Below are 27,061 nucleotides of genomic sequence, written 5' to 3' on the forward strand. Positions count from 1 at the left end.
TAATACAAAGACACAGATAACTTTCGTAAAGGCTTACACAAGCACATTCGAATGCATATGCACGTGCACACGCACTATCGTACGTACACATACGCGCGCGTGGGCATACAACACGCACACGCACACACACACATATACACAGAGACCGAATCCTCCTCAGAGGCTCGCTACTCGCGAACAGAATTATTCAGTGGAGACTCATAAACGATAGCACTCTCTCAGTTTAAAGTCAACGAAAGAAGTTTGTTAAGTACGTACTATACAGTCATACGGTCTACCATCAACGTTTACTCTGCAAGAAATGCACGCATACAACGGTATTGTTCGTTATGCGCGCGGAATACGCTAAAATCTACAAGAAAATGAGATGATGAAGATAGTAGTAAAACGTGTGATAAAACGTTTAGTCCCTTCATGATTAATTTCAACCCTACGTCTATTCTTATCTCTCTCTTTCTCTTCCATTGTCTTTCATTCTCTATCTATCTCTTTCTTGCTATTCCTCCGTCTTCTTCCCTTTATCTATCTGTCTTTCCATATCTCTCCTTCTCTCTTTGTCTTTCCACATATCTATCTCACTTTCTTTCCATCTTGATGTTTCGAAAGAAGCGAATCGAAACGCACAGCAAAGTCAAGAACGTCAGACTAGTTTCATCTAAGAACGTTCGACAATATGGACGGTACGTGGATGGGATTCCATTAGTGAAAAATTTGTTGCTTTTCGTCGTCCGTTTTGAAGAACTTTTTCGTCTCTCATTCGTCTTTTTCTTTCGACTGTATATACAATCGCATACGCATACACAGAGAGAAAGAAACACATACTTACGCACGAATACACACATGTAAGATCGACGCGAACAGACCGATCGTGAAATAGAAAGAGAGGCATTTACGAAAAGGCGAGACGACGTCGCGGTTGTCGCCTAGGTACGATGGATCGCACCTTTCTTTATAAGAGGAAAATTGTATTTTTATCGGTTCGAACGAGGCACGTTTAGAGAAGAACGTTTACTCATGGCCAACATTAAATTTCATTCACCTTTCTCTTTCTCTCTAAAAGAGAATTTCACTTGCACGCACGGACGACGCGTGCACCGAAATTCTATTACCGTTTATAAGAGGCTTTTAATATCTCTTTCTCTCCACGTTCTTCTTCGTTCTTTTATAATTTTATTTTCTAAGTAAGTCTTCGTTTTATCCTTTTACCGATTCTCCTTCTTTCCTAGCTCTCTTTTCGTATATTTTTTTTTCTTCCTTTTTTTCATTGGTTTTTTCTTTCTTTCTTTCTTTCTTTCTTTCTTCATTTCTATTTCATCTCCACCATTCATTTTATTATTTCATTCTTTAGTAATGAATTTCTCTTCCTTTAAAGAAGTATGAAAGAAATATAACGCGTCATGCAATTAGACACTTCAGTTTAAAGAAACGAGCTTGTTTTTCGTAATTACGAAGAGGAATCGTGTATTACATTTAATTTATCTTTCAATCGTTCGAACAAGTTAAGGACACGTAATAGTCGAAGATCCAAACAATTTCTAACTTCTTAAACTATCGGAAAAATGAGAGATTAAAAAGAATTTAAAAGTTTCTCATTGAGAGAGAAAGAGAAAGAGAAAGAGAGCGAGGAAGAGGGAGAGAGGGAGAGAGAAACCGATATCCTATGCCATAATTTCTATCTTACATCTAACTTCTTGTATCTTCGCTTTTCTACGTCAGAGAAAAACTTCTCAACGTACGAAAAAAAAAGAAAATAAAAAGGGAAAAAGAAGAAAAAAGAAAAAGAAAACAAGGAAAACAAGAAGAAAAAATTTCTTTCCCGTGTTTACGAAATATCTCAAAAAAGTTTACTTTGTCAAAAGTAGTAACATGCACGAATATGTAACCATAATATAACCGGCTCTCGTGTACACATCCATCATTTTACGAAGATATCAAATCCGTTTTAAGCCATAAAGAAATCCTCACGCACGTGTCCCTTTTCCGCAGATTTATATCAATACCGAAGGGATAGATGGGAGAAGAAGAAATCGACGGGAAGGTGACCTTCGTATTCCAGGAAGGAGAAGAAGAAGAAAAAGAAGAAGGAAAAAAAGAAAAAAAAGGAAAAAAAAAAGAAAGAAAAAAATGTTTTTCGCTTCCATTATCCCATATGTCAAGCACATACTGGCGTCACGTATTGGATTCGCACGGATTCCTCTCCATTTGCATATCAAATTTAGAAGAGACAAAGGAGGAACGGAAAATCGGGGATGGAAAAATGCGAAAGCTTGCGTTGCCCCATGTTAAAAGGGAGCTTCTCGAATTTCGAGTAAAGAACTGCAAATTCGTTACACAAAAAGAGAAAGACAGAGAGAGAGAGAGAGAGAGAGAGAGAGAAATAAATACGAATATAAAAGATCGAAAAGAAAAGCCAAATATCGACATAATCGATTTTTAATCGCAATGATCGCCTAATGATCTCAAGTTTCGTAAAACTATAATACATAAAAAAAAAATCGTCTAGAAAAAAGGAGAGTAACGATATCGAAAAAAAATATATGCATATATCTTTATAACGTAGCCATTTCGTCGAGGGCCATAGCGAAGCTTCTTTTTCTTTTTTTATTCCATCGAATAGATATTTCGCGATGGTAGTGGAAAAAGAGGATGTCCAAGAGAACCCGATAAGAGTTGGTAAAAGGCGAAAGAGCTCTTCCAGTGTGTCGAAATGAACGAGAAGAGATGTGCGAACTTACATTCCTCGTATTCACGCCCACCTCCCACCTTCTCTCATCGTTGGCTTTTGCCTGCGAATATGGTATCAAGTCGTGAGATTCTAAAGAAAAAAAGAAGAAGAAAAAGGAAGAGAGAAGGAGGAGAAGGAGGAAAAAGAAACAGAATGAAGAAAAGAGAAACGAAAAAGGAAAATAGATATAACAGAAAAAGATGTTGGCGGGAGTTAAGGGGATTGAAAAAAGTCGATAGAAAAAGATATCTTCGTAACGTTGAGAAAAGCTTCGAAACGAGACAACGAGACATCGAAGCTGCGATTTTCATACGTTTTAGCGTTTTACACCAACGAGAAAATATTTCTCCTTCTACGACCAACCCACCACCTTTTCCAACTCCTCTCATCTTCGTCCTCATGTTCATCCTCCGCAACCATCATTTTCTAGCTCTTTTTCAATTCTACTTTTCTTTTTTCGCCACATTCGCATGCATAAATATAATGCAGGTGTCGTATGATAAAAGATAGCTTCGATAACAGCCAAGTTCTTCCTTCCACCGTGCTATTACGTAGCTAGGTAGATAGATGGTAGATACGCTAGTAGATACCTTTTTATGAATGTATTCGTCGTCTCTCTATGTTTATTACGGGGTAGAAAAGTAAGAAGAATAAGGGATGCGAACGACGGTAAAGGGAGTCGCGACGCGTGAACCACAGGGGGCTTACGAATAATGTTGATATTAGCAGCAACGCTAATTAACGTTCATTGCTTTCTCTTTTTTCTCGACGGTCGTCGTTAGACTAAAACGTACGAGCCACCCTCATCCCTTTTTTCTCTCTCTCTCTTTCTTTTTCTCCCTCTTTCTATTTCTCTCTCTCCCTCTCTCTTTCACTCCGTGTACATAGAGAACCGTACATAAAGGTGTCGGAAAGTCTAACGAACGAGAGCAAATGATCGGGGATATAAACGCGAACAAGCACGAATGAAACCGAAAGATTCACGGTTCTCTATTTATCACGATATCGTGTTTCCGTCGCTCGACCGCCTGAAAATTATCTTTACTCTTGTTAATTACGATAAAAATAGGAAAAATACACACTCGCACATATGTATATATGCACACACGTTGAACGAAAAAAATATACTCTTCCAATGGGAATTTACTCTTCCATTTTGATCAGAGATAAACGTATAACGAAATTGCACAAAATCATTGACGTTATCAAACATAACGTTCGATGAAAATTACATCATCATTTTCTTCGGTTTTCGTCGATTCGGGTCTATGAAAATTATCGCGCTACGATCGATATATTAGTAAAATCTCGTTAAAAGGAAATAATTCACGAGATCGAATGAGAGAACAATTATGCTAAATGTATTTATCAACGTTAACGAGAATTACATTTCTATTGGAGAACAAATTGAACACACCTCGCTCTCTCTCTCTCTCTCTCTCTCTCTCTCTCTCTCTCTCTCTCTCTCTCTCTTTCTCTCGTAGCTAACCAGTTTTCTCATTCACGGTAACATGAAACTATATACCAGAGAGCACAAAGAAACCATGAGCATCGACAAATGTCGTGTGTGTTCGTTCGTCTGATGCATCCGTCGCCTTAACACATGATGTGACATAGAAGGAAACTTGTGTGTGAGAAATAGATAGATAGATAGATAAATTGATAGATAGATAGATAGATATATAGATAGATAGACAGAGACAGAGAGAAAGAGAGAGAGAGAGAGAGAGAGAGTGAGAGAGATAAAAGAGAAATTAGGTAAAGGCAAGAGTAAATAGGGAGGAGTTAAAGGGAAACTTGCTCTCTCTCTCTCTCTCTCTCTCTTTCTCTCTCTCTCTCTCTCTCTCTCTCTCTCTCTCTCTCTCTTTCTCCCTCTTACACTACGTTATAGTCGACGAATGGCGGACTCCATTACAGGTTTCCAACGTAAATCGGCGTTAGTCCAGGATTAGGCCTTTGCGTTAGGTTCCGTAGTTATCGTCTCTTTGCCCCCTTTACATCTACGAAAGGGCTTAGAAACCCATGTGCGCGTGCACTTAGGTGTATCCACGTTACATACGTTAATTGGCTCACCGAAGGACTCAAGCTGGACGATCGAATAATACTCAATTCGCTCTTCCTTCTTGTGTCCTTAGAATACTATACACACACACACACACAAAGGAAACTTTCAATGAGTTTTCTGACGAATATCAAACGACAGAAATATCAATAGTTGCTTATCTACTTTATATCACTTGTTAATTACTTGTACCTTTCGAAACTATTTCTAATTTAAATTAATTCTAATTTATTCGTTCGTAGTAATCAAGGGAGAAATTTTTTTTTTCTTTTTCTTAAAACAAACCGTACGTCTCCGTATTCGCATGTAAGATCTCTACGACGTATTTGGATTCAAGAAGATCTCGTTAGACGGAATAACGGATATATTTCTTTCTTTCAGGGTATCATGCTCGGAAAAAGAAAATACACTGGATTATCCTGAAGGAGCAAGAACGAGATTAAAAGAGTGCCTCCGGCATTGTCTACGAAATTGAGCCAAGAATTCCTTCCTACCTTTTTTTTCGTCCCGAAAAAAGTACGAGATTTCATATTTTTCTTCTCAACCTTTACATAAACTTAACGTCGGGATATGCTTTTACTCTCATACTCGACGAGAGAAGAAAAACGCGTTCTCATATATTTTTCGGCGGTGATGCTTGTTCGAGATAAACGAAAATTGTAAGAGACGTTGGTATATTTCAACGAGCTTGTGAAGCTAAGAAAAAGAAAAAGAAAGAGAGAGAGAGAGGGGAGAAAGACAGACAGAAAGGTGAGATCCTCTTTTCCACAAGGGACCACGAACACAATTTTTGAAATATACCAAGAACGTATGACTTCTCTCCGTATTTCTCTTGTTATATGTATATATATATAAAAATCAAAGGTATCAATACGTTCGATAAAAATTTCACGTTTCTATGTTGTGTTATCAAGATGTACAGCATAAATCGTAATCCATAAATTGTTCTCTCTTTTTCTCTATCTCTCTCTCTCTCTCTCTTTTTCTTTTTTTCTTTATATCGACGAAATAGTAAGACACGTCAACGTGTGTCTCTGTAAATTCTTGATAAAAGAAGGATGGTACTGTAATCTAACGCCGCGTCTACCTATTCTAGTAGTCTCTCTGTGTGTGTCTGACTTCATCCATATACTTGGAACATGTATATAACACACGTATACACGTGTGTACGTGTGCGAGTCGGCGAGTGCGAAGAAGCTGCTAGTACAACGGCTGCTAGCTAGCGCGAAGTAATAAGAGCTTCGCGTTACTTCGAGTCAGTGGATTATACACGGCCGCGTCGTATTTCATAGCTGCGAACCGCATCGAAGTAGAGCAACCGGCGTTATTCGTGTTCACCTACGAAACCAGACAAACGAGACAGTGTGTTGGTAAGAATAGGAAGAAGAAAAGGGATGAGAGAAGACGTGAAAGTTAATACACGCTTTTGCATTATTTATGATCTTTCGAATTACGTATTAATAGTTTATTTATATCGATCACATTTTATTTAAATTTCATCGTCGATATATATTGTTGTTTTTTTGTTTGTTTTTTTTGTTATAACAAATTTTAGTAAATCGAATTAAAATGATGTTTAATTTGAAATTAATTAAAACGCATAACTCTTGCAGTTGTCGCAGGATGTCCGCTCCAGGCGAATGTCGCATTATAGAAACAAGAAAATACCCCAAAACGCGTATTACACATACTTCGTGGATCTCTCTGACTTAAAGGTTGAACCATCGTGGCTGCTCTTTATGAATCTACGTATGCGTTAAGCACGCTAAGCAGAGAATCGTTTGTTTGCACTACTGCTTGAACTTCTACCCTCTACATCCATAGAAGTTGACGCATTGTAATCTCCTGCCGTAATTAATCCTTTACGGTTGTAATACCGTTGTGGAATTGTCGTATGGCGTTTCCACGATGCTCTTCTCTTCCTCTAATCTCTTCGTCTGGTAAGGAAACAACGACAACGAGAAGAAAGACGACGAATAACGGTGACTAGAAGAGTGCCCTCGTTATTTTCTAAATTCTATATACTTGCTTTTTTATTTATTTCTTTTCTTTATTTTTGCAGAAAGAAAAATATCTTTCATGCAAAATGAAAAGCATCATTTTTCGAAAGAGTTATAATAAAAGGTATATACACCTGATTCTTTTGTACATAACAAGAGAGAGAGAGAGAGAGAGAGAGAGAGAGAGGGAAAGAAAAGTCATATAAAACATCGCATCTGTTGCTTAGCAAAGCAGAAATAATAACGCGACTCTTATCTGTATGAAAACTGGAACACAACGCGGAATTCTTCCGGAAAAGCTTTTCGACTCGATTCAACGGAGTTCGGTTGGAATCTGTCATACCACGAAAAGCTTGATATTTTTTTACAAAATAAAACAAAGACATAGAGGAAGGAATTAAAAAAAAAAGAAAAGAAATAGAAAGAAAAAAGAACAAGAAAAAAAGAAAAGAACGAAGAAAACTGTAATATATTTTTGTCGATAATACCGAAAATTTATTTATCACGGTAAGAAGCAGTGTAGTATTGTACTTGAAATATTTAGTAACTATATATAAGAACCAACAAGAGTTTTCACTCAGATTTATTTTTATTTCCTCGAATTAAACATCACCGATCTAGAGAGAGCCGATTATAATATACTTTGAAACTTCCCACTTGCAAATGTATATTCTGTTGAGAAAAACACTGAAAAGGGGACTCGAAAAATTAGTCGACTTGGAAAAAATTGTTTTTAACAAATTGTTAAACAATTGTTATACAATTAATTACACGATAAGAAACAAGAGAAAACATATCCTTGAAATGACAGATCAATAAAAAATTTGTTATAAAAATTGTTTATAACAAATTGTTTATAACAAATCGTTTGATAATTATTGACAAGTTAAGAAAATAAATACGAATTTCTTCTAAAAAGTTGTTTTGTAAAAAATTTGTTATAACATTGTTTATAACAAATTGTTTATAACAAATTGTTTAATGATTACTGACAAGACAAGAAAATAAATATAAATTTCTCTTGGGAAGTTATTCCGAAAAAAAAAATTTTTTTTTAATTGTTTATAACAAATTGTTTATAACAAATTGCATATTGGTAAAAAGTTATTGGCGCGAGAAGAAAATAAATACGAGTTTATTCTAAAAAAATTTTTTGTAAAAAATTGTTTATAAAAAATTGTTTATAACAATTGTTTATAACAAATTGTTTATAACAAATTGTTTATAACAAGTTGCATACTGGTAAAAAATTATTGGCACGACAAGAAAATAAATACGAGTCTATCCTAAAAAACTATTTCGTAAAAAATTATTTATAAAAAATTATTTATAACAATTGTTTATAACAAATTGTTTATAACAAATTTTTTATAACGAATCGTAAACAATTATTAGTACCGCAAAAGATTTCATCGGAAAAAGTTAATTTGAAAAAAATATTTTGTCAAAATTGTTTATAACAAATTGTTTATAACAAATTGTTAACTAATTATAACAAAATATACTAACGATAATAAACAAAACTTTGTTTTTTGAATTCTTAATCGCAAAAAAATTTCGTGTCGAAATTGTTTATAACAAATTGTTTATAACAAATTGTTAATAATTATTAACAATATGGCGAGAAAATAAACAAAAAAATATCCTTTAAAATGACCTTGGTTTGAAGTCTCTACGATCATTGGTTCCCGAGATACGTCCATTTTTATAAATTATATTTACGTTGTCCTACTGACCTACATAATTTCTTTCATAAAAATTTCTGACCCAGTGACCTATATAAATTCTTGGAATTTACGCACGTTCGTAGTATTTTTACGCACTACGATTCGTAGTACTACTACTACTACGATAAATAGTATACAATGAATGGATAATGAAATCATGAATGACGAATTTCAAACGATTATATCTCCGGAACGGAAAGTCGTAGAAACACGAAAAAAACGTCATTTTAAAGAGAAAAACGCCCTCTTTTTATCTGTGCATTCGAATACCATCGATATAATGAAATCGATATCGAGTATTTTAGGTTACCTCGTAATAATGAAATTTTCACGTCTAAATAGCTTACGTTATTTCCTAATAAGAATTGCAACGATGTAGCTTCATTTACAGAAAATTATGCGGAGATATACATAAATACACAAACACATATGTAGGACGAGAAAGGGTTGCGGGTAGAATAATTTTTTCGTCATATTATACAAAGATTCGGGCAGGATTGATCTACAAAACCAGAACGAGAGCTTTCCACTCGTTTTTCCTTGGTAACCGGCGTCATTTTTCATATATGCTGCTTTCGACGAGTCCTCGATCGTACTATTTCTCTTCGTATGCTTTTTGCTTATATTTTGTCCTGCTTTTGAGATGAATGCAGATAAATCTGTACGGTATATTTTTTGTTCCCCCTATAAAAAATATGAGCAATCCGGCCTATCAGAAGGACGAATGAAAAAATAAAAAAGAAAAAAAAAAAGAAAGAAACTCGGGCGATATTTTGCATATCTGTTAAGAAAAATCTTTCTACCGAAAAATTTATCGAAATTTTCGAGCTTTCAGAAAGAATCACTCGGCTCTGCTCTGTATCTCGAAGCTTGTCGAGCGTAAAGAAGAAAACCGTTTGCATTTTTCAAAAGACACGCGTATTATTTCACCGTTGATTCCTTCTCTCGAGAATAGAAGAAGGAAGAAAAGCTAGAAAAGACAAGCTTCCGAAAAAGAATCGCGTTTGCATCCCCTTCTGGCCTTCGTTCTATGCGGTGCAGTCATGCATCGATAATGCATTGCTGCATAGCTTATGCAAGGGAGAATACAAGCTTTACAATCAGCATGGTCTTCGCAACTGCGAATACCGCGTAGAACTTTATACGCATGAAGAGATTCAACGATCTTAAATCGTGTTACCCTAAGACATTAACAGAGATTGCGGTCGAGGAAAAGCTGATAATCAAGCGTGTATTCCATTTCATGCTAATCTAAACGCTTATACGTTTCACCTTGAAACAAAAGGGAGAGATAGATAAATGAATACATATAGATAGAGAGAGAAAGAGAAAAAGAAAAAGGATCAATTTGAAACCCGAGAACTTTCTCAAAAAAACGGAACGCGAAGAAAAAGAAAGCTTTCACTTTGTTTCACCGTTACGTTAATTTTCAGGTAAAGTCCAAAGGCGATCGACTTTCGCTTCTTTCATTGTACATTTCTGTTTGCTTTTATCTTACGATTGAAAGGATAAATGATGCGAAGAAAGATCGTAAACTCGCCAATCGAGTTAAACTGGATCACGTTTTCGATGATATTTTCTTTTTCTTTTCTTTTCTGCCTCTCGAAAAATGACGTCTCTCGATTTAACGTAACATCCGTTTTGCTCTTTTATTCGTTCATTCGTTCGTTCGTTCGTTCGTTCGTTCCATCCTTCGAAAGATCTCTACAAGAGAGTTTCTTTTGTCGCGTAAACGGACCGGAAAAATCGTATGGCGGTCTTACGTCTTTTCTTGGTCGCTGCACATTTTCGAGCCTTGGAATCAGACGAAGAAACCATAGAGCTTCTGCTACGGGCAACGAAGCTGCCATTTGTAAGAAGATACGCATACCTTATTCGCGTCGCAATCCGAAGAATTATACCAGAGCACACTATTTCGTTCGAAATGCGACGTTCGTTCGTAGGATCGTATGAAGAAGTATTTCACTTTTCGTTAGACACAAAAGAATATTTATTAATCTCTTTCCTTAGAATTTTATTTCAAAATTCTTTGGATTATTCTTTAAATAAGACCTACGAAAGAGATGGAAACGTCACGTCAACCGATGTATTTTATACGACGGTATTGTCTTTTAAATATCGTCATAAAAAGAATTGCGGTGAAACTACGCGCGCAGAACTGTCAGATACATAAAAAATTATTCTCCGAGATGAAAAACAAAAAAAGGAAAAAGGAAAAAAAAAAGAAGAACAAGAAACATTGAAACACGCAGTATGGACTTGATCGTATGAAAATTCAATAGAATATATCGTAAAAATTTGTCACGCAATAACGCGCGATAAATAATAATTATAAGAGAAGGATCGATGATAATTATTTCTAAGTTTTTGATTAGATAGAAACATATCTAATGTCTTATACAGGACTATCAACGATTTACGCATGTCAGCCACTTCGAATTAATTCGCGATGCTGTACGAAGAGGCAACCCCAACCTTTGCTGAACATTGCTGGATCGTGAGCTTACTCTCTCTATCTCTCTCTCTCTCTCTCTCTCTGTCTATCTGCCCCCTCCCCCCTCTTTCTCTCTCTCTTTTGAATCAGAAACTCATATCGAGTTTCTGTCACCGAATATATTTCACGGAGATGGCTGCCCGCGCGAGAAGTTCCGCAAAGTGAATTTAACAGTTCCCGTGATAAAGCGATGCGAGCTGTTGCGACACTCGGTGGCCGCGTTCAAGCGTAATTCCACAGAGAAAATACGGATCATATTCGAAAGTACGCCTTCGCATTATCCTGGAGAGACAGGAAGAGAGAAAGAGAGAGAGAGAGAAAGATACTCAGTTTAACGTTTGTCCAACTTGTTAGCTGACTCGACGACGTTCCGAACTAAATACGTTTGCTTTACCTCCGTGAAACGTGCGCACGACGCCTTAACTTTCGTTCCTTCTTACAATGTTAGTTTAACCTTTAAAGAAAAAAAATTCGTTCATTGATAGCGAAGTTCTTACGACGATGAAAATTCGACAAAAAGAGAATACTTCACACTTCATCCTTCACATTCCGCCCCCCACCTCCCCCATCCGTCCAACCCATCTTTATTCTTCATTTTTTTTATCAATCGTATTTGGAAGAATTTGAATTGATTTTTTTTTAAACGTCGTCTTTCAAATGACGGATATAAAAAAAGGACAGATATTGACGACACTTAACGATAAATAAAAAGTGATCTCCTTCGATCTAAGAAAGCAGACTTATTCCAGAGTACGTAAACGTAGTATGTATATTGAAACTGTTTCGATAATAATATTAATTTCTTTCCATCAAATTATCACTCTTAATTTATGACCGTCAAAGTTTATAGTTCGAATTCTCTACAATCAAAGTTTTAATATAATATCGACTAAGTTATACATATATTTTGTAAATGTCAAAAATGAAAACTAATAGAAAATTAAAGTAAATTTTATAACTATCCAAGTAATATAATTCTTAATAATTATACCGTTAACTTACTTAATTATTCGTAATTTTCGAATTCGTTAAGAAGATCGAATTAAAAAAGAAAAAGAAAGAATGGAAAATAAGATCTTAATTATGCAAATTTTTCTCGATCTATGCGATAAAATTCTACAATCGATTCGTCTTGACGAGTATGAACTAATCGTTAAAAATAATTAATCGTTAAAAATCTCGTATCAAAACGATCTAATATCGTGCGATCCTGGTAAAGATCTTACGCGGAAGAATTTCGATCGTTCGCACGGTCACACACTTCCCTTCGTAATAAGCTCGCGTTATAAGAGCATCATATTACGGTGACTGCGAGACGTCGCATTCATTAGCGTTTCCCCGTTGTGTGTCATGACACTCCTCATTAGAGAAAGAGCGCGCTCTCGCGAGCCTAGAGACTGCTGAGTTTTTTCAATTCGTCGATGATAATGATTCCTCGTGTAATTTCGTGCGACTCGATTGTTTCGCTGCCTCCATTGTTCGTTTACGCGAGACTTCTTCCTCCTATCGATTATTATTATTATTATTATTACTATTACCATTATTATTATTATTATCATCATTATTATTATTACTATTACTATCATCATCATTATTATTATTATTATATTTCCAACCGACGTGGAAAACATCCGAAATTACATTAAAATCGAACGACTATTTCGCGAATCATATTTTCTTTAACGCGAATATCTATTAAAATATCTATTAAAATTCGACCTCATTAAATGGAAAAGTCGATAACTTTTCTAAAAATATTGCGATGTAAAGTGTCGTACATATACAGATTGTTCGAATAAAATTGTATCGAATTAAAGTCGAATGAAATAATTTTTTAAAAATGTAACGCTTTTGATCGCTGATGGTTATATATAATATCGAACTTAGAGGCAAAGACAGCTAAAGCCTCTTTAATATCCTACTCGAGATCTAAACAATTAGCATTACTATTTCAGGCACGCATTTGACGCACTTCTCGTGTTATTTTCTCTACGTTTCAACGAAAAGAGAAAGAACATACTTAAGTGAAGAAGGATTTGAAAACATTCAAACGATCTCTAGAACATTACTGTTATTGATGCTGTTATTGCAGCTGCGCTATGATGAAATTTCATAAATTAATACAAAATTTGAATGTCATGGAAATATTATGGGTACTCGTCGAAGATGGAATAACAGAAAATTCACGTTTAGAATTAATGGATCTTGTGAAATATACGAATAAATCTACACACACATACACGCACATACAAATTTTGCGAATACTTGTACGCTTAATACGCGTAGGGAAATGTATCTTATAATATAAGATGAAGAAAGGAAGACGTGTATCGTATATTAGCAACATGATCGATAGAACAGAGCATAACGCGAATGTTAATATTCTCTACAGTTTGCGTGTAACTCGTGAGAAAAAATATGAATTAGACATAAAGAGAGAGAGAGAGAGAGAGAGGGAGAGAGAGAGAGAGAGAGAGAGAAAGAGAAACTGACAAGATTGTCTATGCCAGAGGCAAACTACAACTACATTGATAACGAGCTTCCTGTATCAAAGTTATACGAAAGGGATTGTTACTCTTGGTAAAATTCAACGAAGATCTCCCTACTAGACTATTCTACAGAATTCTCCGAGTTCGCGCTTATTACCGAAGGAAAAGAAATCGAAGCGAGTAATGTAACGAGCTAAGAATGCGTATGTATAGGAAAATTACAACAGGTGGTTTATAAATTCCCTTTCTGCAAGCACTAACCGAGATAAAAGGTATTCCTCGTTGTTTCGAGCTCGCGACGTTCCATTTAACTGCTCTTATCCGGATGATCTGAGAACGTTGGATGCGCTACTATTATCGGTGTACTACTACTACTATTACTGCTACTATTACAACCATTATAATTATAAATACCGACCTTGTTAATTTTATTCTGAATATTAATGGATCGATCGTTTCCAAATGAAATATGTATTATACAAAAGATAATAAAATCATTCTCATTGAAAATCCAATGGAAATATAATAAAAAGAATTTTCATAGCATTTTGTACGAACATTTATTCGATTAATTAAAGAGAGATAGAGAAAGAGAGAGAGAGAGAGAGAGAGAGAGAGAACAAGAAAGATAAAACAAATATTTAAAGAGATATTTCAATATTATTTTATTCCTTTCTTACTGTTATTACAGAGATCGTCCAAACGAAAAATCCAATTAATCCCGTAATGTCGAAAACGTTTAAGATCTTTTCTTTTTCTGGTAATTATTAGCTCGGTAACTATATTCCTTTAAATTCCTAATAAGTTACCAGTATATTGCCCTAAGGATATGGAAATCTCGTTGGAACGAGGGCAACACGTTCGTCAAATTTACAAAGCAAGAGGCGCGTAGCCGTATTAATTCGTGCTTGAGCGTATACAACGCGAACCGTTGTCCCCGTTCGTCAAACTTCTCAAGCGTTCTACTAAATACTATACTACCACTATACCACTACTATCTATTATATACTACTATGACTAATACTTGTAGCCGTCCGTTAATTGCCAGCTTCGCGCCTCGTCCACTTCCGTAGAGTTCACCACGAAGTCTCGCTTGGCGACTCGAACTTTGGTTTGTTCATGTTACGTCTGTGAAATTCGTGGTAAACGCAACGAATTACAACAAACTAAATCAACCTTCTATCGCTATCTCCATCCCCTCTTCTCTCTCTCCCTCTCTCTCTTTATCTTCCTTAATGAATCATCTTCAGCAAACGAGTTAAGAACTATCTTGTTACACGAGATCGAAACGGAGTTTAAATTATGATTATATTCAAAAGTTTAATACAAATTTATAATTTTATTATTGATAGGAGTAAGGTAAAAATTTCGATTGAACAAGAAGAAAGGTTAATGATCAAGGAAATTGATTATACGAAAAATTGATTGACGTTGGGATATCATATATTATCGTATAATATAACCCGTATAATAAAAGTAAAGAAGAGAATAGAGGCATCAAAAAAGAAAATGTCTCTCATAAAAAAAAGAAGAAAAAAAAAGGGAAAAAAGTGTATATCATATGTACAATACGACAGGTCGTTTTCATTTAACGTAAAACGCTTCGTTTCGATTTCATCCCCCCGAAAATTCGTCGAACTAGTCGCGAGAGAACTCCATGCACGTACTACGGGGAACAACAAGCGAATATTTATTCGGACGCGTTGCGGATCCGTACGGTAATTAGCTTGGAACGATCGAAACAGTATGCGTGTCTGCTTCCGGAGACTACTATTATTACACCAACTATTACTCGTCCAAATCGTTCGTCCGTAAATTAACGTCGTGCGTTGGCTGATTTTAACCGGACTCCATACTCGTGACTCGACGAACGGACGAACGAACGAACGAACGAACGAACGAACGAACGAACGAACGAACGAACGAACGAACGAACGAACGAACGAACGAACGAACGAACGAACGAACGAACGAACGAACGAACGAACGAACGAACGAACGAACGAACGAACGAACGAACGAACGAACGAACGAACGAACGATCGAACGATCGAACAATCGACACAGTTACTACGACCATTATAATTACGTCCAAATCTTCTACGATTCGTGTCATTATGATATCGATCTTTTCTCTATCTTTCTCTATCTCTATCTCTCTCTCTCTCTTTCTCTCATACGCACGCATCTACGTACAGATACATTCTATTATTCAACGAGTATTTTCAACGATCAGTATCGTCGAAACGATTTCACTTTCTGCCATATCGAATGCAAATAACGCTATTATACTTTCGTTCTATACATAGATACGTTCGCGTGTAGATTTAGGTCTATACCACACGAGCCATTATTTACTTGTAACACTCAATGATAATTGAAATGCAAAGAGATCTACTACTGTCAGTTCTTAAATGTTTTTTTTTCGATTTTCCTCTTTTTTTTTCTTTTTTTTTCCCCAGAAGAATTATGTACGCGAAAGAGAAAAATATGAGCAGTCCACGAGCAAGGAAGTTTTCAAACAAGCAATTTCCGATCGATTACGTTACAAGGATCAACCTGCGCACGTTTGTATAATGTGTAGGTAGGTAGGTAGCTAGGTAGGTTCGTGTTTTCCTCCACGCTTCCATCCGTGCCATATATTCGCTTAATCGAGTTACGAGGCACGGTAGTACATGACCCGTAATCTCGTTATCCGATCGAATGATTTCACTCGAAAAAAATATCTAGAGAAAGGGAAGCACCCCGAGGATGAGAAAAAAGTTTAAGTAAAGCGAAAAGAAACGCATTTTCCGTACTCTGAATTTTTATTATTAATTCCCACCGTTTTTGCATCGCGTCGATCAAAATTTTTTTCTTTTATCTTACGTACTTTATACATCCTATATCATCCGCAACATCTCTTTTTCGATCTTTCTTTTGGTTTTCAATAATATTTTATAAATGTTATCGATCGAAAAAAAAAGAAACAAGAAGAATATTGAAAAAATTGTAACAAGCAAGGTAACACTCGACATCAAAGTTTCACCTGGCCTTCCAACAAATTTTCAATTTACGTCGGAATTATTTCGAATAATGAAAATTAAAGTTTAAGTTCGTTCATAATGAATGATCTTGGATAAAACTTCTCGTAATTACTTCCACGTGTTAAGGTTTACGAGAGAAAAGAAAAAAGAAAAAGAAAAAGAAAAAAAGAAAGCAAAAAAAGAGGAAGAAGAAAAGAAATTCTCTTCCTCAAAAAAATTGATAATTATTTATCCGGGTCTAATTATCGATTGTTAAAATTGTCCCCGTTAAATCGTGCTTCATTTTCGACCCGTCAAAATTTTATCGTTGGAATTACGAGCGACATACGAGTTTCTCCGTCCGGTGAAACTTTGCAATGTCTGGAACGTCAAAAACCGTATCCTTATTGCGGCTTAATATTCCGTTGGAATAATTTTAATCATCGAATAAAAATCTTTAACGACGATAAAAAACGATTTTTCATAGACTTTCGCGCGTCGTTTCATTATAAACTCGTTTCCCTTTGAGAACTGGTCCACACTTCTTTTCTTTTTGTTTTCAAGAAAAATAAAGGTACAGAGAACATTGAAACGTTCTAATTAAAAAGCTCGAGCGTACACGCTTGTCTTTTATCTTTCTTTCTTTCTTTCTTTCTTTCTCTCTCTCCCTCTCTCTCTCTCTTTTTTTCTTTCTTTCTTTTTTCATTGTAAGTACAGCGGGAAAAACTTAACGAAAGGACCGAGCATACAAATTTTTTTACATTCAACACAAGACCAACACCGAACTCCTTTATTTTATTCGAACGAGAACGTAGTCTCTTCTATGCTATGAATTAAAACGTTTTACTCATATATTTACACTTTACCATTGATTTAAAAAATTCATTTCATTCTTTGCAGATCTAAATCAATAATTTCTTACATGCCGACGTTTAAACTTTATCGTAAAAAAAAAAAAAAAAAAAAAAATAGCAAATAAAATTTTCTTTCGTCGTATGAAAAAATTTTTTGTACGATTCTAAAACGATTAATGAAACATCCGCGAAAGATTTTTTCAACTTTACGCGAGGGAACGTTAGCAAGATAATTTTCGATTTTCATGCGAAAGGTATTCAAGCAAGTAAGCGAGCACAAACGGGCAAGTAGACGACCAGGTAACCAGACGGTCGAGTTGCCATCTGTAAAATGAGAAAAAAATCAATGCGATCGAGCGACTCGAACGAGATTTCAATCCTCACCATTCATCCCCCAACTTTTATCTTCAACCCCTTGGATCGAAATCCCACGGAGGTTCGTGTTTTACGAAGAAGAAAGAGGGCGTACCTCCGTAATCGTCCTCGTCATTGTCATTGTCGTTGTCGTTGTCGTTGTCGTTGTCGTTGTCGTTGTCGTTGTCGTTGGCTTTGTGACCGGACGAAGAAGGAATAACGAGAGTGGAAGTAAAAGAAAGAGAGAGAGAGAGAGAGAGAGGGAGAGAAAGAGAAATAGAAAGAGAAAGAAAAAGAGAGAGGATGGAGAAAAGAAAAGGAAGGGATTATAAAGGAAGAGGTAGAGCAACAGGCGGTGGGATATTGACTTTCGTGGGAAGTACCTCCACCTCGAAGTGGGCTAGCTAGAAGAAAGCGAAAGAAAGAGAGGGAAAAGGAAAAGAGAACGAGCCGGTCGGTTTAGTCTTCGGACTAGAAAGAGACATAGAAATAATAAGACAAAATGAACTTTGTCGACTTGATTCCAAATCGAAATGCTAGACATGCTTCATTCGTTACGAGAGAAAACCAATAGATAACTGGGAGACGCGGTTCATTTAGTTTTTATGTTATTATTAATCTCGAAATTATCGTTCTATTAACAGTAATATCTTCACTCGATTTCGAGAGAAACGTGGAATTAATTTTTTATAATATTTTTATATCTCAATACTCGAATGGTAAGTTATTTTTTTTCAATGGAATCTTTATTATAACGTTGCAACATGATAACATATCGAAAGTCTCATTTTTTTTAGATAAAAACACTCGATATCAAGACGACAGATCTTTTTTTGCTTTGATCCTTTCGATACTATTAAAATGATTAAAAAAAAAAAAAAAGAACAAAGAAAAACAAAATTAAAAAACACGCTTTTTCGATCAATTTCGATTTTTTTCGCGTTTTTTAACGTAAGAACAGTATGTTAATTGCTCGTCGAGGATAAGTGCGATGAACCACATGCTTTTAATATTTATGAATGGTACGAACGGAAAAATTAATAAATGTTCGGCTTTTAACGAATGCGCGGAGGAATGCATACGACTCGAGAACGTTCTATTAAAATTTTACGATCGTATCGAATTTAAAGCTACGATGATCGATTTAATCGATATCTCTAGGCCATCGTCGGCAAATATTTCTCGATGCGACCTGTTGCTGTATCGATATTCTCCCCTCCCCCTTCTACCCCCTCTCTTTCCCTTTCTTTTGCGTGTTCTCGCATTCAAGTTCTCACTCTTTCCTCACGTCTTTGTGATTCTTTTCGATGTCAAGATCCCCACAAAAAACAGGAACAAAACAAACTCGACATGCATAACATTTTCATACACGTATACGGAACGAACTTCGTCGGTTATTCTTTCTTTTTTCAGATTGTAAACGAGTTTTTACGACTTGTAGTTTTACAATCTAAAAAAAAAAGGAAAAAAGAAAAACAAACAAGATTTATACATAAACTTATTTTGTATTGTTAAAATCTTTAACATATCTATCGCGAGAAGGGAAATAAAAATTTGCACGTCTGTCGAGAACGAAAAAGAACAAGGATGGTTTAGTGCATCAAGTTGATGGCAAACTTCCAAATCAAATACGATTTACATTGATCTAAGGAAAGGTAAGTAAGTATACGATGTATACTTCGCTCGAGAGCACTGTCATAGCGTCAGAGTCACTTTACTTTTGGGCAATGACGACGGTAACAGAAGCAAAAGCAGCAGTAGTAAAAGCAGCAATAACAGCAATAGCAGAAGCAGCAATAGCAACCGTCACAGACCTGTTGCTTTTCTGGCTGGCAAAACGGCAGGCTCGTAGAAGCTCGCGTCGTTCAACGATATCACACGGACGGATATCGTGCTTACTCACCTGTCCGTACAAGTCTACCAACATATCATGAAAAATGTATGTAACGATAAATATTTTCTAAGCATTTCGAGCTTTCTAATCAAGGAAAAAGATAAATCTCAAAAGCGTCTGCTGGTGTTATAAATCTTTAGAAAGGCGTAAAGTCAGAAATTTAACTTTTCTCTCTCTCTCTCTCTCTCTCTCTCTCTCTCTCTCTTTCTAAAAGATTACATGTTTTTCGATGTAAAAAAGAGATTGAAACGGACGATTAAAAGTATTACGATATAACAAAATTCAAGATAAAGATTTAACCGATTATATATATATAAAAAAAAAGTAATAATAAATATATAATAAAATTAAGAACGAAACGACCGGATGATCGATAAAGTGATATCGCGTTTATAAGTCGAACAAGCGTAGGATTAATCGAGACTGGATTTAAATTCCTCGAACCGATCGATTGGGACTAGCGTCGTTCGGGCAGAATGACAAATATCGAACCTGTTGCGTTCGACGTGGTTCGGTGAGAAACGTTTGCTTGACTCGAGAGCAGATGGTATTCGGTATGTGCTCGTTCACCTGTCTGATGCCCGAAATGGTAGCAGGTAGGTATATATATACACACACATACACACAGGACACATATCTAAGTCATTGTTGTAGTATCTCATCCGTGTCGGACACGTGGCTTGCGAGTTCCATCGACGTCGTGTAACAAAGGATTTCATCGGCGTTTATTACCGACTTGCAACCTCATCGTAGGGTCATTCGTTTCTACCACATGCACATTTCGCATATGTACAGACATACAAACACGCATACACATATACATCCACATTTATCGCGGCTTCCCTCAGAAACGACATCGACCTTTACAATCCTCTCTTTCTCTCTTCAACACACATTACTCAGTACGCACACGTGTCCACGTGCCCACGTTTAATTCACTTCGTGCCAAGTGGTCACCGCATAAAATCTCAACCTCCCACCACGCCGCCCGCGCCACATCGTTGCGGCTATTGAGTTTAGTTTGGCTCGGGACAAAGTGCGATATTGGAATCTCCACGGGATAGTCATCTGTCCAGTTGGTGTCACGCATATATGTACCCACATACATACATATATACCGAGTTGACTACAATTTATATATTAATTGTTTATCAGTTTAATAAGAAGGAATTATATGGATATTATTAAGCGAAATATTTAATTACGATAATGTTAACAGGTTTAATAATTATTCTTTTTTGCTATTATGAAAACGTTTTACATTCTCGACCGATGAGTTTTTGCCAAATGACAATTCGTAAGGGATATTATTAGAGGGTGCATTCTACCTGTTATATTTCACTTTCAATGTTTCGAAGAGGAACGCATGACGCAAGCAAACGCGATAATATATGCAAATAGACATGCCAAGGAAAGAGGATTAAACGGAAGGAAATAGATAGCGGTGGTACGATGACGATAGGAGGATCATTGTTAAAATTGAGTTTTCTTACGTAATATGAAGCTTTGAAAGCACGCCAATCGGTTGACTTTTAGTTTGCATAGTTTGCTACGTTCCTTATTCGTTCTTTTTAGAAATAAAAAAATTAAAAATAAAATATTTATTATCGTACGTTAGAGGAATAATTACACGAGAAAAATATTTTTCTATTATGTTTACAAAATACGTAATATCTTCGCTTATAACGTAGACGTTCTTATACATTTTACACTGCAGGTACGAGTTTGCACATGTACGTACATACGAACGTTACGTGTAAACATATTTATATCTTCATATACGTACGTATATACGACGTAGATTCGCGAGGTAGGTTCAACCCTTCGCTAAATTCCATTTTCTCACTCACATCTTCAGCACCGTGTCTAAATCTCATTTTCCGGCGAACCCAACAGAAATCGTGGAAAGAATCAGTGGTAAAAGATGATAGATAGACGTAGAAATACGATCGCGTGATAAGCCGGAGTAGTTTAATCGAAGAAAGAGAAAAAGATGCGAGATGGAGGTAGTAGATCGACCCTAATGGAAAGTCGACCATTTTCTAGACTTTTCTCACGAGCTATCACCACCTTAACCGATTGGGAAAGCAACGCTCTAACGAGATAAAGCACGACGCGAGAGATCATCGTTCTCCGTTACAATCGTCTGTAATGACCATCGAATCGCATGACTAGAGAGTACCGATTATAGAAAAATAAATAGAGGGAGAGAGAGAGAAAGAATTATAATTTTTTTATTTTATTCGTGTATAATAAAGAAATAAATAAATAAGTATAGAATAGATGTACGACAGCGAAGCTTCCAATTTCTTCCTCAAAGCTATACCAATCTTCTATCTGGTGTAAAATTAACCTAAGCAAGAGTAAGAGAGAAGCGTTTTAAGCGATTGCTTCGTACATGTATATTTGTGTATGTGTGTGTGTGTGTGTGAGAGAGAGAGAGGAGAGAAAAAGAGAGAGAGAGAGAGATCGTATCATTGTTCCACCATCGTCATCACCCTAGTAACGTCGTAGTCTCACGTTGCAAAGGACATCTTGCAGGTATATTGGCACAGCCTAAGTGCGAGTCGATGTCAAAGGTGACGTATCCTCGGTACCACGACCCTTTGCCACCATCGTCACCCTCCAGCAACGAAGCGGTTTCCGTGAAAGACGATGGCACGCTGTCTTCTCAGATCGTTGTGGCTATTGAATTTCCCGCCGTACATACTACCGTATATATCTACAGGTATACATGGCAAATCTTAGAGAATCGATTTCCCTTACCTCGACCCTTTCTATGCTACCGTTCTCTCTTTCTCTTTTTATTTCTATTATGGTCATGATTAATAGAACGACTATTTTGTTTTATTTACCACTTTTTCGATAATGTTTACTTGTTTTCGTTTTATGTAATATTTTATTATATGATTATTTTCTTTCGGCAATACTTGATCGTGGAATAACAAATTGTTCTCTGTCTTTCTCTTTGTTTTCATTTTCCTATCTCTCTCTCTCTCTCTCTGTTAAGCTAGCTAGAGGCGATTATCGAACTTATATAGAATTTCGAAACCGAATAACGCTTGCACGAGCCGATCACCACCAAGCAGGATCTTCCTAAGCTCAGATCTGCTCTCTACGTTCTTCTCTGGACGATACGTGGCCGCCGGCACGAACGCGAGATTGCCTCGTCTTTACCAAAACCCTCTTCTCGTCTTTACCAAGGCCCTCTTCTCCTCTTTGATCGAGATATTAGATCCTATCAAGGAGGCTTTAATTTGACGAGGTAGACCGCTCGAGTTACGTCGAGTTTAGATATTATCTAAATATTATCCTAATCACAAGGGGGAAAATTTTGCGAAATTTTAATATTCCTTACAAAGAGATTATTATCGAATAATCGACATTCGTCGGAATATATTATCGTCGATATTAACATCCGTTTGATATTGATTTTATTTTTTTTTAATTAAAACCTTTGCTCTTCGTAATCTCCATTGGAATTATAAACTAAAATCTATGTGATAAGCAGAGATAAGACCGTTGTTTATTGAATTTCTGATCTCCTTTATTTTAATACGAACAAGCGGACACCAAAGTATGAATCGTTTCTAAGCGATAAACGTTGCTAGTAGTTTCTATGCGGTCAAAGGATTCACCTTACACTAATATCGGCTTTGTTTAAAGGACGCTATACAAAGTTCCGATCCTCCTTTAGTAGGAATTATTAATTGGAAACCTATGTATCCAACCGAGTGATTACGTACGTATACAGGCAATAAATACGATCGTAAAGCCAATTCTCTCTACCTATCTCTTTCGCTTCCTCTCTCTCTCTCTCTCTCTCTCTTTCTCTTTCTACCTTTCTCAGGAAACCTGATCTCGCAGCAGGTTAACCGTGCAGCTCTTTCTACGAGGTAACAAGAAGACAAAGTTCAAAGTAAATCCCATTGGATGGTTTATCCGAGATTGAAAGAGAGCCAGATTTCAATTTCTTACAAAATAATATCTCTATGAATAGTTATCCATAACTGTGCGTGATTTTAAAGAACGAAGCAGAAAAATTTACAAAAAAAAATTAAAAAAAAAAAGAGGAAAAATAAGGAAACGTGAGAAAGAAAATCCTTGTCCTTGAAAATATTGACACAGATTGAAACAGGTATAAATCTTTGGATTGTTATCACATTTATCAGCATCGTATTAAAGATTTAAGGATGTCTTTATCTCGACGATAATAATCTATCTTCGCGTTTCTTCTCTTCTTAAGAGAGAGAAAGAGAGAGAGAGAGAGAGAGAGAGAGAGAGAGAGAAAGAGAAAGATAACGGAAGAAGAGACAAAGAAGGCGAGATAGGAATCTTTCGAAGGAATTTTTCTCGAAAGAAGGAAAACTACGAATGAAACGAGATTTGTGGTGACCGTAAAAGTCGTGGGTGTATTTGTGGTCCAGCAACAAGATCGTAAGATTGATTCTACAAAATGGAATCGGAACTCGTAGACCGATGTAAGAAACTACATAGATGCTTGCGCGATCGACAAAAATAATAAATCATTCCCAAATTAGTTTCACGAATCATAAATCATCCGGATTGTCGAGACGACTCTCTTATACTACTACTACTACTATTACTACTACTACTACTACTACTAAACTACTATTACTACTACTATTGCTGCCAACAGTTAGCGCATGCGCGATACCTCCAATTTATTTTCACGCTTTTTCCCTAGTTACATCAGTTTTTATCTCGAGATTATTTATCCATCGTTATCAACTGCTTCCTTTCACCGGTTGCCCGCGCACTAATACATCGTAGAGCGTAATTAATCAACGACCGTGCGCAGCCAGCAAATTGCAGAAAAATATGAACCGTTTCGGGCCTCGAATTCATCACCCATCGTATCGTTGTGATTTTACTGAAACATCGTGCGTGATCGCGCCGCTAATCGAAAGAGTTCTCACTGCTCGTCGTTTTTTTTTTTATTTATTTATTTATTTATTTATTGTTCCTCTGTCTTTCTCTCTTTCTTTTTTTTCCATTAATTAGTTTTTTATGAAAATAAAAAGAAAGAAAAATGATGTAGCAATAAATTTTTTCTCGAAATGCGTGATATATTAAAATTTAACATTAAAAATTAATTAGAAAATTTTATCAAACATTCCTCTCTCTCTCTCTTTTTTTAAGTATAAAGAAGAGAGAAAAAACAAGAATTGCGAGAGCAATTGCAAGATAAGATCACTATTATTGAATCCAGAGTATAGATACGAGTGACGCGTAAAATCAAATTTCGTGGCGACCGCACGAGACTACTACTACAATCCCGTCCCTTCCTCTACTACTCTAGACGAGAAAAATTTTTCATCCGTCGCTTTATAAATTCTATTACGCTTCTTTTCAACGGGCAAACTTTTTCCGTAGCTAGGCAAAAGTAGAAAGAGAAGCACTCTCTCTCTCTCTCTCTCTCTCTCTCTCTCTCTCGGTGTGAGCGGCATACCGCTCTCGTTTCTTACTACTTCCCACGTACCCGGTCTGCACTCATTAAATTCTTCCGTAATTTAAAAATATAAAATTACGCGGGATGGATGAATTTTTACTTTATGCGGATATCATTTTTTTTCTTCCTCTTTCTCTTTCTCTCATGTTTTTTCACTAATTTTTTTCAGTCATTTTATAAGCCACTTCGAGCGCAATTAAATCGAATACGATTATTTCACGGATCGACGTAACGATAAATCACGCTCGCACATACGAAAGTATTTTTTTTTTCTTTCTCTCTTTCTTTTATCTTTTCTAGATGTTCGATGATAAAATTCTCGATCTGTCGCACAGTCTTGATACCGTCGAGGTGGCGCCGTTTCAAAAATGTAGAACGTAGAAGAAACCAGGGAAAAATTTTCTATCGAAATCTCTCGTCACACGAATGTGGAATATCCGCACGTACTTACCTGCGGATCTACCACTACCACTACTGTTGCTGCTACTCCTCCTCCTCCTCCTCCTCCTCCTCCTCCTACTACTACTACTACTACTATTACTATTACTTCGGAAGAAGCTTTTTAATGGCAGGTGTACTCTCGAGCATTGCCGTTGCCGCTGCTCGAACCGTTTCTTTTTACAGCGTCGATTCCTTATATCTCATGTACGACAGTTACGATTACTGCCAGAAGCCGAGAAATGGAAGAGCAGCTATGAAAATAGTACCGAACAGTATTATGCGTATTTCTTAAGAACGATTCCTTTTATCCATTTTTTAAAAAAAACAAGCTTTATTGAAAACGTCAAAATATAATAAAAAGACAGAAAGAGACAGAAAGAGGTAAAGAGAAAGAGAGAAAAGATTTGATATCTAACGTTGAACGACAATGCTCTCGCGTATCATTCTCGGTTCGTGTTCTCGCATAAATATAATCCATTCGAGATTTTAATTCCTCTGTCCAAGCATCATATATAACGAGTACCAGCATTTCCATTAACGTTTGATGCTAGCACGGACTAATCAAGATTAACGAACGGGAAGTATTCCTTTTACGAAGAAAAGGAAAAAAGGGAGGAAAGAGAAAAAAGAAAAGAAAAAAGAAAGGAGTAAAATGGAATATGAGCACTTTTATCGAATACGAGGGAAAGAGTTATATGTACTTTCTCCAATCGTTCGTGATCTCGAAAATAGTTGAAGGGTTAGATTCGAAAGGTCGCTCGAACGAGATGGAACTTTTGAAGTCTACCCAATTTAACAGTCTCTTCGTTTCTTTTAACATCGTTCGTAAGTTCCTTCTCCTCTTTCCTGGATTTAAACGAAGAATAATTAAAATCGTGCAATTTTAACGGGACCCGACGTTAAGTTAAGTCGAGCGATGTTAAATAAAAAATGGCTGTCATGATACAGTTAAAATATAAAAGCAAAATAATGTAGTTTTAATGATCTTACCGATCGGTAGCATCGTAATTATCGTTCAAAGGGACGAGTAAGTACGTACCTGAAACAAAAAAGAGGAAAAAGACACGTCATTAAATTTTTCAAAGTGGTGTCACGATCTTTAGCGATTCATCTTTCTTTTGAGTATCATAAACTCAAAGGAAAATTTTATATCACAGTTTACGTTTATAATTACGACGTCGTCGGTCGTACGCCGAGTAAGACAACAACAACAAAAGCAGCAACAACAACAACAACAACAACAACAACAAGGATGACGACGACGACGACGACGACGGCGAAGACGAAACAACAATGAAAGATCGTCTATGTCGCCCGGATTGTTGAACTTGAAGATTTATCACTTCGTTTGGTTAATTTTCCCTAGCTTATTATTGTTTACCTAAATGACTGTAAACACTGCAGACATGGAAAAGAAATAATAAACGAATTTACAATAAAAAGCGGATGCACTTACTCGAGTAGTATTTTTCAAACGATTCATACACGTATGTATGCACGTAGAGAGGTACAAACAATACGAGCAAAGCATTCTCATGAAAGA

The 27,061-nt window shown here is 36.2% G+C and overlaps 1 protein-coding gene and 1 long non-coding RNA gene across 3 annotated transcripts in view; both read right to left on the reverse strand.

Moving 5' to 3' along the window:
• LOC127071645 (furin-like protease 2) overlaps positions 1–27,061 on the reverse strand; it is a 318,998-nt gene that overhangs the window by 117,103 nt on the left and 174,834 nt on the right. The window lies entirely within an intron of this gene.
• LOC127071664 (uncharacterized) overlaps positions 19,186–27,061 on the reverse strand; it is a 151,665-nt gene continuing 143,789 nt past the window's right edge. Inside the window, exon 3 of the long non-coding RNA XR_007785178.1 lies at positions 19,186–26,557. This is a non-coding gene — a long non-coding RNA (uncharacterized LOC127071664). The remainder of the gene's footprint in view (positions 26,558–27,061) is intronic.

The sequence above is a fragment of the Vespula vulgaris genome, chromosome 22, assembly GCF_905475345.1.
Source record: "Vespula vulgaris chromosome 22, iyVesVulg1.1, whole genome shotgun sequence".
Lineage (NCBI taxonomy): Eukaryota > Metazoa > Arthropoda > Insecta > Hymenoptera > Vespidae > Vespula > Vespula vulgaris.